This window comes from Synchiropus splendidus, chromosome 3 (assembly GCF_027744825.2).
Source record: "Synchiropus splendidus isolate RoL2022-P1 chromosome 3, RoL_Sspl_1.0, whole genome shotgun sequence".
In the NCBI taxonomy this organism is placed as follows: Eukaryota; Metazoa; Chordata; class Actinopteri; order Syngnathiformes; family Callionymidae; genus Synchiropus; species Synchiropus splendidus.
Window position 1 is genome coordinate 4,637,356 of NC_071336.1, and position 19,546 is coordinate 4,656,901.

At 39.7% G+C, this 19,546-nt stretch overlaps 1 protein-coding gene across 25 annotated transcripts in view; it reads left to right on the top strand.

The window, feature by feature from the left end:
• The window catches only part of LOC128755626 (adhesion G protein-coupled receptor L3-like), a 207,692-nt gene that overhangs the window by 13,303 nt on the left and 174,843 nt on the right, over nt 1–19,546 (top strand). For 23 of the 25 annotated variants that reach the window (XM_053859459.1, XM_053859471.1, XM_053859479.1 and 20 more), the window contains exon 2: nt 17,193–17,262. The exons of 1 other annotated variant lie outside the window; for it this stretch is intronic. The gene's annotated coding sequence lies outside the window, so the exon portion shown is untranslated. Of the gene's footprint in view, nt 1–17,192; nt 17,263–17,355; nt 17,426–19,546 lie in introns of all 25 variants that reach the window. One more of the 25 variants, XM_053859457.1, reaches the window with a different exon arrangement.

A 19,546-nucleotide genomic window follows, 5' to 3' on the forward strand; every position in this document is an offset into this window, starting at 1 on the left:
ATGCATAAACGTCATTATGTTGTCCTAAATACATACTAATAATGCAGTATAGTTGACACCACTCCACAATTCCAGAAAAAAAAAAAAAATATATATATATACTTTTTTCCCCTCAGAATTGATATCATGATTCTTGCATTTTTTCCCTGTAGTGAAATATGAAGTTTATTGCGCAAACTTGAAGATGAGAGAGTATCCTTCAGTCCCTGTGCCATGATCTTTGTGCTCATCAGAAAAATAACAAGTATGCAGGCACTTGCTCTTCATAGTAAAATCAGTCGCGATGAAATGGTCAGTTCGGCTCACATACGGTTCCATGGTTCGGTTGGACTACAAGTCACTCATTGCAGCAAAATAATTCACGTCATGCATTTCTGGCTTTACTTCTTTGCACACTTTCCTGTACTTAGCTGGCAGTGCAACATATGAAAAATAGTTGTGGGAGGGTATTGCAGGGTTTCCACCAGAATTTTGTGAAACTGCAGCATGGCAGAACACGAATAACGCAGCAAAAACTACCTACAGGAAGGCATCTTCCTAGCTAAAGGAATTGCAAAACATGCAAAAATGGTCGCCCTCCTCTATCCACAGCAGGACGCCCTAAATGTCCATTTATTAGTGCCTGGATAATGCCATTCTCGTAGTGTCATCATTCGAGTTTCGATCAAAAAATTGTTGCCTCCTCGTAATTTCGCCGAATATGATCGAAATTCCCTGTTTTTCAATACTTACGGCTACAACTTGCAGGCTACAACTTGCAGTTGTAGCTTGGCCATTGCTGGCGCCATATTTATTTATCAGCGTAATCTTGTGGTTTTCCACATCTCGCGGGCCACACTCGCGGCATGGAAGCACGATGACATGATTTATCTGATATCTGTCACTGATGAGAGGAGGAAATACAGATACGTTCCAGACTTAAACAATCATTTACAAAACTAAGTTTTTTAATCGGAGGAGTATTTTGGCGAGTCTTTTGGCTCCTCTTGTTCCCCAGTATCGTGCAGCAAGCTGCGCTGTGGAGCGTTGCAGTTCACTGCATGGCACACAACGCTTGCCGGATGTGAGCAAAAAAACAGGGCTCAAAATCCATTCGGTTTATTTATTTAATCAGGCGGCAAACCTTCATATATATTTTGTTTGAATAAATGAATATTTAAATCAAAGTTTAGAAAACAGATCCCCCCCGATACAACTGTATGCTTATCTTGCATAAATACAGATAAATGAATATGAAAAAAATGGCATTTAGCTTATAGTAAGGGAAAGAGTCAATATAAAATATGTTTTTAATTATTCAGGCTCAGCTGAGTAAGACAGCTGACCACAAATTACTACCATGTTTACGTCACGAGGCCCTTTGGCTGAGCGTGAAGCCATGAGCATTGTGGGCACTCAGAAAGTAGTGGCTCGCAGTGCCACTTGGGTGCATCGTGTTGATGCACCGGAGTTTTCAAATTGTGCCTTTTTTTGTGTCACCTTGTGCTTAATCGAGTGGCTGAAGTCACAGCGTTGAAAAATGCTGACAGAATGACTGCTCTGCTACTGATTGTCGACCCAGTTTTGTGTCATCACCATTGCTTGAGGTGTGGTCAGTTATATTTTAAAACACATATCTTCTGTGATATTGTACATTTGGTAGTAAGGAGCGGTGCTACAGGAATTTACAAGCTGTGTGTAATTGAATGACAACGTCATGACGAATAATGGAACACATTTAGAACTCAGAATCCACCCACTGACTGGAATCGTCCCATATTGTTGACTGTTTGTGATGTTAAGACAGTCAATACGTAATGCTGTTGCTCCTCTTTTACTAAGATTTTCAATGGTTGAACTTGAAAGGTGTGTACAGTTTTAACTATGTGCCCCTAACAGCCTGTATGCCGTTTTTATTTTTTAATGTCTTTTTTAGATATTTTGTTTGATGCCAATGAAGACATGCACAACATTGTAGCTTAATGTGTATGTTAATCTTATGCATTTTTTTTCTTGGGAGGCATTTGTTACAATCAATTGTTACAATGTTTTGGTTTATGAAGGAGAATCATTGGATCAAAATCCTTGATTTAATCTATTTTAATGAAATACGTGAGGCCCAATGGTAGTATATGTCAAATACCTTTTGCACCCATTTGTGCTTGTTTTGTGGGTGTGGTTTAAAATGTTGTTGGCTTCTCTTCTCTTGGAAAAATGCATTTGACCAATAATTAATAGCTCTCTGTTCCAGAGTCAGGTGACTGCTGACAATCCTGACAGCTTGGGACCGGCAGTTACACGCCAGAGTGCAGTCCGCAGTCACCGTTCACTGCAATATAGCTCCTCACAATGGAGGCAAGAGAGGGATTTCTTTGAGGGGGAGCCACTAGACTGTAATCAGTCATTATGTCAGAAGTGGGCTCTGAAAGCCCCCCGCACTGACTCGCTCAGCCAAATAATAAGCAGTAGACACCAGTACTACCGCTATTATTTGGCTATAGCACCTCAGGCAAGGAGCTAAGAAACAGGGACATCAGTCTGTTTCGAGGCTTGAAATCATGGTATGAACACCGGACATCATCAATGTTGTTCTGCAAGAATTTATGAAATTAATTCCTTTTTGTTAACAACAAATCATGTCTGGTTACTCTGTTTACAACCCCTGCTTTGGAACCCTTAAATTTCTTGATTATGAAACATTCTTGTGTAGGTATATGTCAGTAAATTGTGCTATTTGCGGGAGTTAAATCAAAATGTATCCCCTTAATTATTGTTTCCAAATCATAATGCTTGCAAATAAATTGACTACTCACTAACATCATTGACATCACACAGTAGTTATGTGAGTATTTCCGCCTAAAAGTGTTCTTTGCCGTTTCCCACCTCCACATAAATTTGAATCATCGTGTGACCCATTGTCAAGTTACTGTGCAAATGGCCCAGCGCTTTGAATGGCTATTTGCTGTGATATTGAAATAATAAACCGAGTATCGATAAAACTTAAGATGAAGTTGAAACTTGTAAATTTCCTCACTTGTAGCCACGTCACTGAACGTGGTTATGCTTTTAATGCCATTACACTAGATTGCTAAAGGAAGGTAGAGGATGACTTCTTCCTTTTTTTTCATTGCCAGCCCACTCAAAATGTGGTTAAAGTGGACCCATCCTACCATCCAACTGTTCTAACAACGGTAGCAAGCTGAAATGTCACCTGAACATTCAGTATACTGTAGTGTGAAAGAAATAAGCCTACCTAGTACATTGCATTTTACAGAGCTCGTACGACTACGAATTTACACGACATCAACAGTATTGCGCAATGTAACCCACTCAGCATTATGGGATTGGTGATATACCACACAGTAGAAATGGACTGGAGGTCTCTCTGCAGCATTGACAGACTACACATAGAGTACATATGTGCTGCAGTAAGTTGATTATGAAGTGTTTCAACTGTGACAGAGAGGGTCCTGTGTTTGTATGGTTTGGGATATTTGTGATTAATACAAGAAAAGTAACTGGTATTGCTGTTTGTTTGTGCAACATGGCCATTTCGTTAGTTATAACACCATTGAACTTGTGTTAACATTCTACCAGTCAATGTTCCCTTTCGTGTCACGTCTCATTGAAAAAATGAAATTACAGCAGTAATTTCTAGTGAGGTCAGTCAGGCTTTATGTAACAGCGCCCAGGAGTTGGCACTCTCTGCTCACAAATTTAGAAAGTTTGACGGGATATATTTTTAGAGCACAGGATGCCATCTAGTGGGCTCTGAAAATTAGGATGCTGTTTTACGAAGCCTCAGAATCACATTAAGGAATGTTAATCATGGAAAGCTGTGACTAGATTTAGTCGAAGAAATGCATATACAAATTTGACTAGTCCTTGTTGTTGTGTTCACCTCATTCATTTGCTTTGAAGCTGATATAGTCCAACACCAGTGCTGTGCACACATGATGCTTAGTGTAATCTGTCTGCGAACGCTAACTAAAGACAGCTGGCGAAGTGATGTGAATGAATGTGAAGATGTGAATGACAGGATGGTTCACTCCTTTCAATCCACTGTGGAACAGACATGCCCATGGACACACCTGAGACGGGTGCACAGACCCCTCTTGTCAGTCAAAAACAAACATGCACGCATCCACATGGCAGTTATGGGACGGTGGGAAAATTGTCATTTCATTCTATCAGTTAACTAACATTGATCAGTGTGAGAGGCCTAGTGATGGGCTGGTGACACTTCAACAACAGTGTTCTCATTTTCATAACCCACCAGGAGGCACTCTGTGCTGATAATGTTTGATTTCGAACAGTTATTTTGATGAAACCTTGAATTATTTTCAAAGCAAGAGCACCACCTACACTATTTCATACAGTATAATCAGCCCATCATTGATATGTATGCTAACATGAATAAGCAGGTTGATATTTATTTATAACTCATGACATTTATGAACTCAAGCAGAACATAACAAACCATGTTTAACAAATTGATAGTTGAATTCTAGTAAGGAAATAGATGAGATTGGAAAATGGCACTAAATGAATGATTGTATCTTTATCTTATTTTGGATTATATTTCATGCAGTGCATAAAGTTGCCATGTGTGCAGAACATGGGAGCAGAATGCAATTGCACAGGCATGCAACTAGGAAAGAACATGACAACCAATCATGGCGAACTATGTGATTCTGTGGGATTTTGAACAAACTCAAGGTTTGGTTGTGTCGCTTGGGCCATGCTTGAAAGCAATAGTCCATAAAAAGAACTACATCCATCATAAGTAATGGGTTTGGCTTTTACCCAAAGATAGACTGCAAGCATAATTTGTAACATTTGTCAACTAGCACAACTATGTTTGTTGCGTTTCTTGTGTTTTACACAGGCAAATGTGGTTCAACTCTTTAGAAATCTGCACATTATTATCCCATGTCAAATTAAGAAATAATTGTGAACAAGTTATGAATTTATTGCAAGAATACAGTATGTCTTTTTTAAATATATGTCACCCTCAAACTGTACATATGGAATATTGTTCTTCTGCATTTCTTTCATCAATTACACACCAAAACATTTCGTTCAGAATTCTGATCTGGCATCTTCTATCTCAGTATTTCGTTAGAAGGCACCTGTTTGAGTGAGTGGTAGGCTTCCTGAAACAGTGGCCCCTTTTTTAGGTGGCTTTCAGTTAAAAAAAATGATGGTTGAGGTTTCACTTCGTAGTTGTTCAAAGCAACGATCATAGAGCGTAGTGCCATACAGCATATGACAAGTTTGAGTATTCATACTACATTGTAGAGGAATGAATTGCCACTTCACCTTGTTAGATTTTCAGAAATTGAAAAAAAGAAAAAGAAAAAGATGGACCTTAGGTACACACAAGTGATAGCATAGAAGTCTAAGCAGCTTGAATTACATCAGTCCCACTGGGTGAAAGTATGTGGAAGTAGAAAGATTTTTCCTCATTGATTTTTTTTTCCCCTCATTGGTGGATGAAGTGAAACAAGTGTAACCTTCTCAATCGCCGTTCCTCAGGCAAACAAGGAGGATGGGCGGGGTGATCCACAGCACTTTTAAATCCAGCTTTCTTTCATACATTGAGTGCTAGTGGCCAAACCATCCCTCAATTCCAATTACAAAATGTCAGGGAATTAAGCATGCGCACAGTCAGGCTTGTAGAATGGCCCAGCGATAGAATTATGCAAATTTTTGTCCTGTCTTTGGACAGGTGACAGTACTGATTTTACAAATATCGGGACCAGGTGTGTGCTGTAACAGTTTAACATTAAAAGCTGAACAGCACTCACACGTCTTCTACTGCTGCCTGGAAACCAGACTTTGACGATAACATTGTACTAGTGCAAAAAAGACAACACTTTTAAAAAATTAAATCAGCATCTTTTGGCAACATGACAGCTTGGCTTTTATTTTCCTGTAGTCAGATGACACCTTGTTTGCATGAGAAGTTCCCCTGACCGTGAGCCTTCTGCATTCACACCAGCAGATGCAACGATTCATCATGCATAAGAAACTGCTCTCTGGGAGCCATCTGTCTGCCCCTGTCTGTTACTGTGCTCTGCCAGATTGTTTTCACATAGCCATATACAATCTGAAGGCAATGTGAAAAATGTCATCTGACCTGCATGTGAGCTAAGTGAGAAAACATGTCAGTCGTGTCATGTCAGCTTGTCAGTCATTCGAGGCACCCGCATGTTTGCCTTTTGACTTGCACCCTGATGGATTCAATAATTATTCCTGGGTCAAATGAAACCCAAAAGAAGTCTCTACATATTCATTCTTTATGTAAACCAGCATTCACTTATCAAAGTGAAGACCAGTGATCCATTAAACCCTGTGAGAGAGAAGTCACCTAAACGTTATTCTCAAATCACTGCAGGCTACCATATGGACTCTCTCATCATTTTCTGTCCAGCTGGACTCGTATTTAAAAGCAGTCACAATTGTATTTTATGATGTCCTTGCGTTCAGTCTGACATTTTGTTACGTAGTTTTTTGCAATGGAGTAAATTCACTCCACATTCTCTTACATTCAGTTATGTGATCACGTCCACTGGAAATACTCTTCCTCATCTCTCAAGCAACAATGATGATGATGATGATGACGATCTTGTCCTGTTCGGGTTTTATTCATATATTTATTGACTTATTAATATGTTAATAATGTATATTTTTGTTTGTAATGATGCATAATAAATCTCAAGCTTTTCTTTTTACTTGGGGTTCTTAAACAACTAGTCTTTGTTGCAGTACTGTTTCTATCACTTTTCTTGTTTTTTTTTTTTTTTAGTTTCATATCATTTTTCTCATCTAATGGTCCATTGGATTGAATATCTCCATTAGCCTTTCTTAACTCTATTGTAGTCATTGCCACTGTGATTGGAAATGTTCAGGTTCATTTCAACTCACCATAGCTGTGTTAATTGTTGAGCGTGATAAGACCGCTCATGCTTGGTTGTGATCATCAGCAGGGATCTTCAAATCAGTCCGCACCAGGGTGCAGCAGTTTTTTATCCGACTGTCCTTGAATGTATAGTTTAACCAATTAGATTGTTGGTTTAAATGACTGAACTTGTCTGATTAGCTGGACAGAAGGTAGTCTGACTACATTTATCTTCTTATCACAGTTTCTCGCCATGTGTCTTCACGATCGAACACGGTGGTAGATGAAATGGGCATGACTGATCAAGTACATTAATGTATTGATTATAGAGGCGTTACGACTCATCTTGTAGGTCAATGTATCGATTAAAGTCCCTACGATCCAACTAGATCAATCTGTGCTCAGCATGTTGGCTTTCTGGACAGCATATCTTGATCTAAACTTTCAAATATAAATGTACGAAAATCAGTTGTATCAATAATACAAAATTATGCTTGGCATTTCATTGCATTTGTTCATATCTGTGTTTTTCTGCTTTCTGCTTTTACAATGATAATACGTTATCCCGGCTGTGACTGTGACCTCGCCATGTCACAGCGTCATTGCTGTGCTCCAGCAGTATACAAAGCAGGTGCTGAAGCAGCGAAGCGTGAAATGATTAAGCCATCATTGTGGTCCACTCTTTGGCAACATTTTGGCTTTTGCAAGTATTGAGCTGTTTTCAATAAATTGCTTGTGAGTTGTATTGGTGAAGTAAAATACAACAGCAAGACGACAAATCTCTCCAACCAGCTGTCAAGGCATCTCTAGTCGTGTTACAGCTGTTCAATATCAGTGCACTGTTTTTTGTTCATTAAAATGAGATTAATAGCAGTTTCAACCACTGATCATTTAACCTGAAGAACTGTTGACGTTTATTTTGATATTAGTATTGTATCCGTTCCTTGGAAAAACAAAAAGTGAAGTAGAGTCATAAAAAATTCCAGACTTTTTTTTTCCTCACACATTCCAACCACTGTTTTGCCTCTACTTGTTTTTGCCTTACAATGCAATATTGTTTTCAGATAATGACTTTTTAAAATTTATTTTTGCTTCCATTTTCCCCTTCTTGGTTTTCGAGATTAGACTTCATAATAATTACACACCATATATATATATATATATATATATATATATATATATATATATATATATATATATATATATATATATATACAAATAATATATTCCGCTGAATAATGAAATAGTGACATTGGATTGTAGTACCATGGTTTGTCTGAGCTTGAAAGGACATGTTTACTTCCTGTGTGAAGGAAGTAAAAGTGCTGTTTCAAAATAAAAGTATGCAGCCCATGCTGGTGTGCTAATTAAACTTAATAATGACACGTCCTTGCTAAAGCATCACTGTTGATCTCTGAACACCGTGATTCTGCGCGGAACTGCTTCCGGGATAAAGCACATTTGATGAACATATATTCAGGTGTAACACTTTTATCCTCTCAATAATTCAGCCAAGTAAAATGCTGATATTCAGAAATGGTCTAAACTCCACCTCAGACACAAATATACTCCCTCAACTAAATATTTTTACATGAAATGCAGCCAAGCTCTAATTAGCATCCAGAAGATATTTCCCACTACTATTACTGTCTATATTTACAGTTTATCTGTTATTCTTAATGATGAGAGAGTCGAAAGTTGATTATGGAGAACATGTCTTCAATTTCATCTCAAATACTACTTTGCAAAGGGCTACAAGTGGAAGGGGCTCAACCACTCAGCCTCTCACTGACAAACATTAATGTAACAAACGCTGGTAGTCTTTTGTTTTAGGTTGAGTTCAACACCCTTGCTGAAACTCAGCAAACACAACTGGAATAAACCATTCCCATAAACTTTTCATGTAGTGTAAATCCAAAAGTAGTAGAGTCAAGCCTGTCCATTACTCCGTTATGCATTCTGAATGGTGCTAAAACTTTGCTGCTGAACAATTTAAAACAAAGGACCATTTTCCTTATCATCAGGAAGGAAAATTTGGTGTTTTAATGAAATTGATGAACAACAAGTAGCTACAATACTAACTGTGAAACCAAATTGCTCATAGTTTTTTGAAAAACACAATTTCTCTACTGTTTAATATCGATGATGTTTTAGTGCTGATGTCTTCTTGATTGTCTTTTTTTTTTTTTAATATACCTACAAAAAAGCACTTTTTGAAATCGCAGTGTTTCCTAATCCATTCCATAATCCAGCTCAATATGAAAGAGTTTGGCTTTGTTTGGCAGTGTCCAGAATACCCACATATTCTTTAATCTCCAATTTCACCCACCTGTCTTTTGATCCTTTATTCAATTACTTCTTGTATTTGCGGTGCTATCTATGATGCGTGTTTATGAGATTTAGCAAATTTAGGTCAAATTCAGTTGGATGACTGTCCAATTTCATGTATTGGCAACTGTGCTGCTCTGTATTTTTTTAAGATATTGTCAAATATAGCGAAATAATGCTGGGCATTGAGACACCTCAGAACATCAGCCATTTCTGTCAAATCCCATCATTACTTTGTGTGTTGCTGTAATAAATCTCTTTTGTTCGAGTGAAAATCCTCGAGTTTAGGACCAGTGTATTGGTGGTGCTGCTTTTGTTGCATCAACGTTCAACGCAGAAGGCTGCCATTTTCTGGGGTTTTAAAGTACACAGAAATTTTGTCGCTTTTGTTTCACTTATTCACAATGGTGCATTTGATGTCACCTTCAAGCAAACTCGAATGTTTAATAGGACCCTCTTCTGTCGCAATTTTACACAGATCAACTGCAGATTATAATTGAATATAGTATTCAGACATGACTGCAAATTCATCTGGCCAACAACTCTTTTGGTACTGGCTTTGCACACCTTATGCTCCACTGTCAGTTGTACACCAAAGCTGGCTGGCTGTCGCAATTGACCAGAGGTAGACTACAGCTCTCCTTAGCCTGCCTGTACGTTATTAATCATCTTCAAATCATCTTAATCAAAGACTGTAAGCTCTCCATTTGACTGAGTCTTTTCAGCACTCACTCACCTGCTCTTGATACGGAAGCCTCTTAGAGCTGTACGTTTGATAAGTTTGTGTTGAGACAGACGCCATATCGAGTCTCACAGTTGTTTGGGCCACTCATAGTGGGAAGTCTGTCCAATTGTCCTTGCATTTCCAAACACTGAGGCCAGCTAGTCATAATGGCTGTCCCTGTGAGTGCTTTGCTCCCATTTGTGTAGAATGATGTTGCTGGTCATCTGGATTAGAGTCATTAAAGACAGCCATCGATTCAAACAATACACTACATGCTACTACAAACTATATGCATGTAAAAAAATTCAAAGAAATTTTGTATCCATATACAGTCTGACTATAACATACATTGTGATTCTGACAAGGTTCTCAAGTGGGTCATACGTGGTGTTCAAGCTCATAGAATGTCTTGTGAGTTCTGTCTTCACTTTAGCGTATCGTTGGTCCAGGTAACGGGAAAAAGTCTTTCTGCAGGGGGCCAGCACTGTACCATCTCTCCCTCGCACTGGTATTTTGCTGACTAATTCTCTGAATGCAGGTGACTCTACAGCTGCGATAGGCAGCATGTCTTCCACAACATACCTCGCTGTTAGTATGTTCAACTGCTTCTGCGATAAAGGCTGTGCGGCAGGCGCTGTGAAGTCAAGCTTCTGCTGTTTGACTGCAGTGGCTTCTCCTGCGGTGTCAGACGAGTGAACCTTAGCTGCTTTGGGCTCTTTTTCGACAAGAATGGTTGACGCGTGCGCTTTCGGGAGATGCTTCGCCAGATTGGAATTGCTTGTTGACGTGCACGCCGTTTTCATGTCTCCACATAGCTTACACGCCACAACATTTCTCTGGTCTTTCACAGTTAAAAAGAAAAAATAATGAGAATATTTTCACAACAGGAATCCCACACCTGGACCGTCATCAGTTGCAGCCATTGTCTTTTTCACTTGCGCGGCGCTGCATTATCTGGTCCACCACGGAAGGTTTTAATGCATATTATCGACATTGATTTTTAAACTTTTTGAAGAGTTGTGCATGTGAAGTAACGAGTAACGAGCATGTTTAAATCGCAGTAATGATAAATGCGTTGGTAATTTTTGCAAAGGAACACGTTATGGCACTCGTTATTAAAAAAGATAACGTAGTTCCTTAAGTCCCAACACTGGTCATATGCCACCGCCATCTTGTAACGCAACAGTTGCTACCAGGTTTTTATCTAGACTTTTGAAACAGGGCCTCCAAATATGCATTTCTCAAGTGGTTGGAACATTTCGTTGGTCATGACCGCTTCTGTTGGCTGTTGTGAGAACGAACTCACCCCAGTGAGAGTTCTCGTGAGATGACTTGTGGCTAGATACCATAGACAGCGAGTCATGTAAAAGAAAGTCATAGGTCAGGGTCGATGTGCTGTGAACAAATGAAAAGGAACGAAAATGAAAAATGCACCATTTCTCGTCAAAGCTCCAGCGTTATGATTTGGCAAACTTCAAAAACCTTGTCTCCAAGTTGGAGACACAAGGGAAGCCATGTGTGCGCAGAAGGCAGAACAGACTGATAAGTGTCTGAGTTTGAGAAACGATTTCAAGACGTTGCTTTACTCGAGCCAATCGCTACATTCATGTGCTGGCCTTTTCAGAAAGATGCTGAGGTTGTTTCACTCGCATCAAAAATGGCAACACTCTTTGGCCTGAACTCTGCGATAGTAGAGGAGGAAATTTTGACATCACAAGCCAATATTGAGCTGAAGTCCAAAGCTCATGGACACTTCTGGTGCCTACTCACAGAGGAGAAGTACCCCAGCATGAGGAAATGTGCAACCTGTTTAACTGCATTATTCAGCTCAACTTCTTTATGTGAGTCAGCCTTTTCTCACACAAGATCATCAAGTCCAAGAACTGTTTCACCTTGACTGATGATCATTTGAAAGTGTGCTTGAGGCTAGCTGTCAGCAGCTACTGTCCGGATTACGCATCTCTGGCTGATACCATTCAGTACAAGTCATCAGAGTAAGGTAAGGACAAAAATTGTTGTATTCAGCAATATGGTATATCACACAGTTATGCAAGGCACATTACCATATATGGTTCATATAAAGAATTCTCAATATATTTAGAAATAAATGTATGTTTTGCAATTTTATAGTAGGTAGATCATTTTGACCTAGTCCTTTTGTTGGTAGCTCACATGCAAGTGTGGGCGTCCCTGTTGTAAACGATGGTACAGGTCTTTACCTTCAAACAGCTCCTTTACTTAGCTATCATCAAAGAAAAATGCGAAACAACTGATAGCCCATTCACACTGTATATCCATTGAAGGACCTTCAGTGTCAAGTCTCACTGGTGTCAGCCATACAATTTTCCTGTTGATTGAGTTTATGTTCTGCTGAAAGGATGGGTAGGGTTTTTGAGTGGATATGTATGTAATCCCAACAAAGCCATGCCTGAATAAGCAAGATGTTTCCCTTGCTGAGAGAAATGGAAGTGTCGCAGAGGAGAACTGATGAAAGAAATGTTTTTCATAACATGTTTTTTTAAAGAATTAAATTAAAATAAAAAATGAGCTGTGATGCATGTCCTAGATGATGAGAGTGTTCACAGCTACCGAATTCGAAGATTCCATGGCAGTGAGTGGAAGCTATCACGATGGGGTATTGTGCTGACTTTTGTCCATCCATCCATCCGCCCGCTCATCCGTTGCCTTGCCGTGGGGGCAGCAGTTTCAGGTCACACCAAACACTCTTCTCCTGGGCAACATCCACCAGCTCCAACTGGGGGATCCCGAGACACTCCCGGTCCAGTGTAGAGATATGATCTACTCCAAGTCTCTCCCAAGTCACAGAACTTCTCAACCCGTCTCTAAGGGAGACACCCGCCACCCTTTGGAGAAAACCCATTTAAGCCGCTTGTATCCGGGATGACATTTCAGTCATGACCCACAGCTCACGATCAATCTCCAACTTCCTCAGAACAAGACCCTAGGATGCTTAGACTTCTCCACTTGAGGCCGGGACACATCCCTTACCTGGAGAGAACAATCCTCCCTTTTCTGTTTAAGAACCATGGCCTCGGACTTAGAGGTGATTATCCTCATCCAGATGGTGATTTGTTGACAGCTCTGCCCCTCTCTTCACCGAGTTTCCAGAACATTCGGCCGCAAGTCAGATGATACGATTACAAAATCTATGATTGACCTATGACCTATGGAGCTCTGGTACCAAGTACTTCTTGTGAGCAACATTTTGTTAGTCATGACCACTTCTTTTCATAGTTGTGAGAACGGGCTGACCCCAGTGAGAGTTATAGTGAGATGTGTCTAGATGCCATAGACAATGCGTCATGTAAAAGAAAGACAGAGGGGTTGGGTTAAGTCATGGGATGGCTCTCATTTTTTTCTGAATAATCAGTTGTGTCATGATGTTGTGTTTCATTCACATTGCCTTCTTAGAGTTGTGACGCCATTGAAACACCCATGCTCAACAGGCGATGGTCGGAGAGGACCTGTCCTGGGGAATCGGCTTATTCATATGTAGGGATGGTAATTGATGAGATTTGAACAATTTTCATTCCCTTATCGATACTGCTTGACGATTCGGTTCCTCAGAGAAACCTATACATACATTAGGATATTGTTTCAGATTAGAACAATTCCATTTGTGATACTGCTCACTGAAACTGTTTAGTAATGATTGTCAGTTTTTAAAGAGTCAATTCAGGATCGTGAGGATGTACGACAGCAATGAGTAGACTCGGACTTCACAGTCGGGAATCGGTAAGAGGAACCCTAATGAACACAATTTTGAACCCATTCTGAAAAGAAACCAGTTTTGGTGTAGCACGGACCGAGGGATACCCAATTTCAATTCTATACTGTTCTACACTATTTTCATCAGCCCGCTGTGGTTGCCTCTGGCCTTAACATGCAAAGAGAGAACTGTCACTTACACAGTCACACCCCCTGGGTCTTTTTTATTGGAAAGCCCTATCCTTCGATTAGAGCTTTTGTTGTGACTACAGTAACACTGGTGTTTGGGTCAGCAACCAGCACAATGGCCCGGTTACTCTCGCTGACTTCCCCACTATTGCTTCTCGCTCTCCTTTTCAGCACATTTTCCACTTGGCTGGGAAAATAAGCCACTCTTTGATGAGCTTTGGGCTGACCATGCTTCTCTGCCTCAGTAAATGCTTTTATAGAGACACACCACAGCCCGTCGCCTTAGATCCGTCAGTGTGCACTCACTGCTTTTAGTCCATGTTGTTTTGGTTCCTCATCATGACTTGTTTTTGACACACTGTATTGAGCTGCTACAGTTGTGTTTTCAGAATGTTGAAGATTGTCAAAGTGCAAATTTGGCCTTGAGGCTGGAAGTGATTTGTGAGTCTTGGCCTGCTTAGATTGAATCAAGTTTTTTTTTTTCTCCGACATTACATGAAGCCTCAGGGCAGCGAAATGAACAACAATCATGAAGAAGTGTCTTGGGTGTGCTTCTTTTTGATCACTTAATGAGCAATTACAATATTTTCCCGAAGTAGCTTTGACAACGGGGATGTCTAGCTGCAGTTGAAATGTATATATAGCATATCAAAGTACTGCCAGTTGTTTGTTCCATTCAAGTTGTGTCTGTCTTTGTCAAGCTAATAATCTAAGGGAGGCTTCTGATGCATTAGTTGAGGTAATACATTTTTATTTATCCCTCAGTTATGGAAACTGCAATTTTATGTTTTCCCCGACTGGATTCTGTTTGATATAAGTGAGTTTAGTGTTTGACACATTTTTCACTGGTATGTCATTCATTTTAGCTGGTTCATCTCCACTAGATTGTTCACACATGTCAAGGCTTGTAGTGGTACAGACAGAGTTTCGTGGAGTATGGTTCTCATGCTTTGGTTCAGTAGATTTTTACTACAGCAACCTTTATATATGTTTCAAATTTTATTGTTATTGATTGTTAGCTTTTAAACTAACATTATATATTTTGTTGCTGAAATAATGTATGATCGATTAATTATGGTCTGCAATTAATTAATCTATATAATGTATTATTTAATCTCAGATTTGTACCTCATCTTGATGAAGTGATCACTCTCTGATGTGGCGATCAGTCAGATATTTACACATGAAGACGTTTTCCTTTCACTTGTGCGCAAGATATGTGTGTATATAGATATCTCAGCCAAATCGTTGTGGTCCACTTGGATTTGTCTGCTGTTCATTTCTTCATATTGTTAGGGTGTACAGAGAAAAAGACTGTTTGCTGTTAGCTTGGTAAATGCTGCTAATAAAAATGACAGAGATTGACAGCAGCTCACATATGGATTGACACAGAGCCAAAGCGAAATATGCACCAGGGGAAACAAGGTGACAGTGGAAGGCCACCATCAAAATGCTAATGATGAATGGGATATTTACTGCGAAGCTCTAATGCGGTTTAAAACAAGCTCTTTGTCCGGCAGCCCATCGCCGTCTCCTGTTAGCTGCTCATAAATCACACATTAAAAGCTGATGTGACCTGACTAGCTCCTCATCCTGCCACAAACGGCTGCAACCACCACAGAAAGATTCATGATGAGGCCACTGAAAAACTGTCAATAATTTCCAGTTTAGTGGGAGCTCAGAAATCATTCATTATATGAGTATTTTTTATTGACGATGACAAATATTTAACATGTTGCTTTGCGTTGAATTAACTATTTACTGAATTAGTTTCTGTTTTTGGGAGGCGTGGGAGGGAAGATTCAATAAAATTGAATGCATTTTTTTTTATCCATTTTATCTAGCCCTAGACTTTATTCTCATCTGCCTGTGACATTTGTGAACAAGGGTGCTTCACACACTACATTATTTCCACGATCATGGAATCGTGGAACTGGCTGATTAAAATGAAACAAAATGAAATCGTGAAATTTGACACAATGTGGGCTATTAACTTTTTGTGTGGAAGAGAGTTGTGTGCCTGAAATGTGAAATACCATCTTACTCCATCAGACCCATCTGATGATGACCATGTACTGTGCTTGTGCCTGTAGAGTGAAGAGTTTCTTGATTTCGATAAGCCCATGTTTCAAGTGTACTGAGGAACTTCAAGAAGCAGTAGATCACAAAGACTAACTAGTTTTACGGCTTAGTTTACCAGTGCATGTAACTTTTGAATGTTTGACTGTTGTTCATGTGTGTATGACATTTTCTTGAGAAAAAAACAAACCAAAAAAACGGAAATATAAATTTATAAAATAATAATAATAATTAATAATAAAAATTTATTTCTATTTAATGTGTGAACATTTTAGTTGTTTGCTGTAAAAATGTTTTTTGTCACTGAAATAAGCAAGTGAAAACTGGACTCCCACACATCCAAATGGAAAAAATGGAATTTGGGGCCATACCTACATGTTATGATGAAATTGATGCAACGATTGAAATAAATAATACCTTTATTTAACTATAGAACTGCAAAAAGAACAACCCTTAATCACCGCAGAATATCGACTTCGGTCCTTGTAGACATGCAGTACATTAATCTTTCACTTCAATAAAATCGGAGTATGGAACAAAGCACTGCTGCACGAAAAAGTAGAAATCCAACTTTCGTCACAGTGTTGAGGTTCACCTCCACCCTCAAAACTCTGACACGAGGGATGGCTATTTCTTTCTGTGTCTTGATTTTGTTCTGCATTAATCTGGCATTAATCTGGCAAAGTTGGACCTGGTAAATTTCAGCACTGTTCGCAGACTTTGAATCAGACTTTATGCTGAAGCATCACCGCGACAATGGAGCTGACTGTGCTTGATGCGTACTTGACAAGATGTGGAAAGTGATCAAATAAATGTAAATGAAGTCATGGTCTAGATGGCCTGCCTTTTTCGGTCATTCAGGACCAAGTCATGCTGTGCCTAAGGCCAGGAAATTTCTTCTTTCTTTGTTTTTGTTTTTCAATAAACAAGTTTTAAATATTGAAGGTGTTTTCTGTCTGCAATAAAAAACAAAAGTTTGGGCAAATCTCACTATTGGCACATCAGGCTTTTAGAAAATTGGTGCTTACCGATATGTAACCCCAAAATAAAACTGACTGAATAGAGTTTGTGATGTCACAAACACAAGATCTAGACCGTCACAATATTCCTACTACATCATAGTCTTAACACATTAAATATAAATATCTTTCATGTTATTTTCAACAAATGATCAACTCACTGTAGCATGTCAACTTCACGTCATTTTATTATCGTTTTGGTCAATCTTCTGAAACCCACTCTGACTGTGTTCCCCTCCAGGCCTGACTTTGGATTTATCGTCTATGATGTGAGTAGTGCAGCCAAGACCTCAGCTGCTGCTCATGCCCAGGTAACACACACTTTTTCCAGCATTCTTCAACGTGTTCACTTCCTTTTCCTGTTGTATTCATGTTTTTATTTTTTGGATTAAAAATGAATAAAGGGGTCCTCATGCTGAATGGAGCCACTAGACTGGATGCCCCCTGTGGTGATCCTGGGAAGCATTTAATTAGGTAATTTACTGGTGAATTTTGTGGATATTGGAAGACAGTTTTTTTCTTCTCTCCCAGACATATCCACGACACCATCCTCCCACTGACTCGATCATCTACTACCTTTGCCTCACACACCTCCCCACACAATTTCCCTCAGTCCCACATCCTTCCCTACAAGAATCCTCAGGGAAATGCACATCATATCATGCAACCGTTGTTTGCATTTTCATCACTGACTTTAATGCTATCTCAGTTTTTCTGCTACAAGAACAAGACATAAAAGCACCACTGCTGGCCAATGCATCACATCACCTCAGGAGACTAGGATTCAGGGACGCGTATCCTCCACCATGAAAAATTGATTGTGTAGAGAGCTCCAAAAGATGTTAATTGGGAGGGTTTTTTGTAATCGCTTGTTCCAGGATTATCCCATGTTCCATCTGGGCGTTGTTTTGCAGAGCACAATAATCGCAAGCATATGCATATTGCTGACGCGGAGTGATGGTCACAAGGTGCAAATACATCAGTTTGGCATTTGAATATCACTGAGAACAGCAGGCTGGGGATTCCAGCTGGGGGAATGCACTCCATTGACTTGTCCTGCCACCCACTGCTTATCCTCAACACAGACAAAGGGAAGCTATGCGTTCGAGGCGGAGTGATTACAACTGCTCTACGCCACTATTTGGGAACAAATTGTGGTCCAGTGTGGTTTAAATTCTAACTGTGGTGTGTCGTTGGCACGTCATGCTGTCTACTTCTGTCTTAAACATTCCTATTACTTGTTACGGGTACTCACAGTGACATGTTTATTCGTATCTGAGTGCATCTGCTTAAAATTGATCATGTAATAGTATTACTGTGTGGTGCATTCAGCACAACTGCCTAGTTTGAAAGTGCCTCTGCGTGATGCTCACAAATGCTACTGAGTAGACAGACTGAGGACATTGTTCCACATGCATAAATCAGGAAATTTGGTTGCCCAGTCGTCACATCTCTTTGAATAAACATTTGCTAATGGTGGTAGGCGTTTGTTAGATGTTGCCATGTCATGTCAAAGGTTCATCACATATATATAAACACAACACATCTACAGGACAGTCTATAATTAACATGCGGTTCCCACAGAGCTGGCCTCCTTTAAACGCCCATAGTGCGCCAGCATTGTGCAATGGCTCAGCATAGCTGTCTCTGCTCAGCACAATTTGGGTCAGTGAGACAACATTACATATATTTCTATTCTACAGGAATCAGTCAACCTCTGCTCTGTTGATGTGAATTGACATGGTTCCAAACCTCGCCATCATAAATGACACTTGATTCTGTTTGGCTACAGCTGTGAGAGAAGAGGCCAAGGAGGTTTCGATATGGAGAAGTGTGACACCACATGATTTTGATATTCATGTGATGTGAGATGAATGTGGTCCTTGTCGACGCGATTGCTAACACATTTAAATACCATGTTCTAATGGCCCCTGTCAGCTGCTTTGCATACACTCCTTGGTTGCCCAAATAACCAAGTGTGCTTGATGTCCTGTGTTGATCTCTGTAAGGCTGAATCTTTGTTTTCTTTGAGTTCAACCATTTGTTTTCGTAGTTCCATTTTGCCTGGCTATTATGCAAATTGGCGCATTTGAATGGGAAAGGAGAGAAATCTGTTTAGCTAGTTTCAGCAGTGTTCTTAAAATTTGAATCCCACCCAGAGATAGTTGACTTTGCACCCTGGTAACCCAGGCAACCACTGTTGTTGGAGGCCACCTCACTGGAATTGTGGAACTAGCAACACTAATACCTTAATTTTTGGACTCTGCACTCTGCCTATTTAAAGATGGTAAATCAATATGCTGTATGTGTCTTATTTGGAATGATTTTATAATCCCATTCTTGGTTGTTTTATGGAATGCAGTAACCCTTTAGACATCCACCGTTTGAATGTATTTATTAGTTTGTTAGACTCGCATACCTGATCAAATGCAGTCCATTTCAGGAGGCCTAGTTCTTTTCCTGTTGTTGGTTTCTTAATTATTGATGCCCATATGTCTAATGTGACCTTAGTTATCAGGTTTTCCTCCAAATCATTGTGAAACTGAATTGACTCCTTTTCCCCAAGAGTAGTGTATGAACAACTCCTGTATTAAC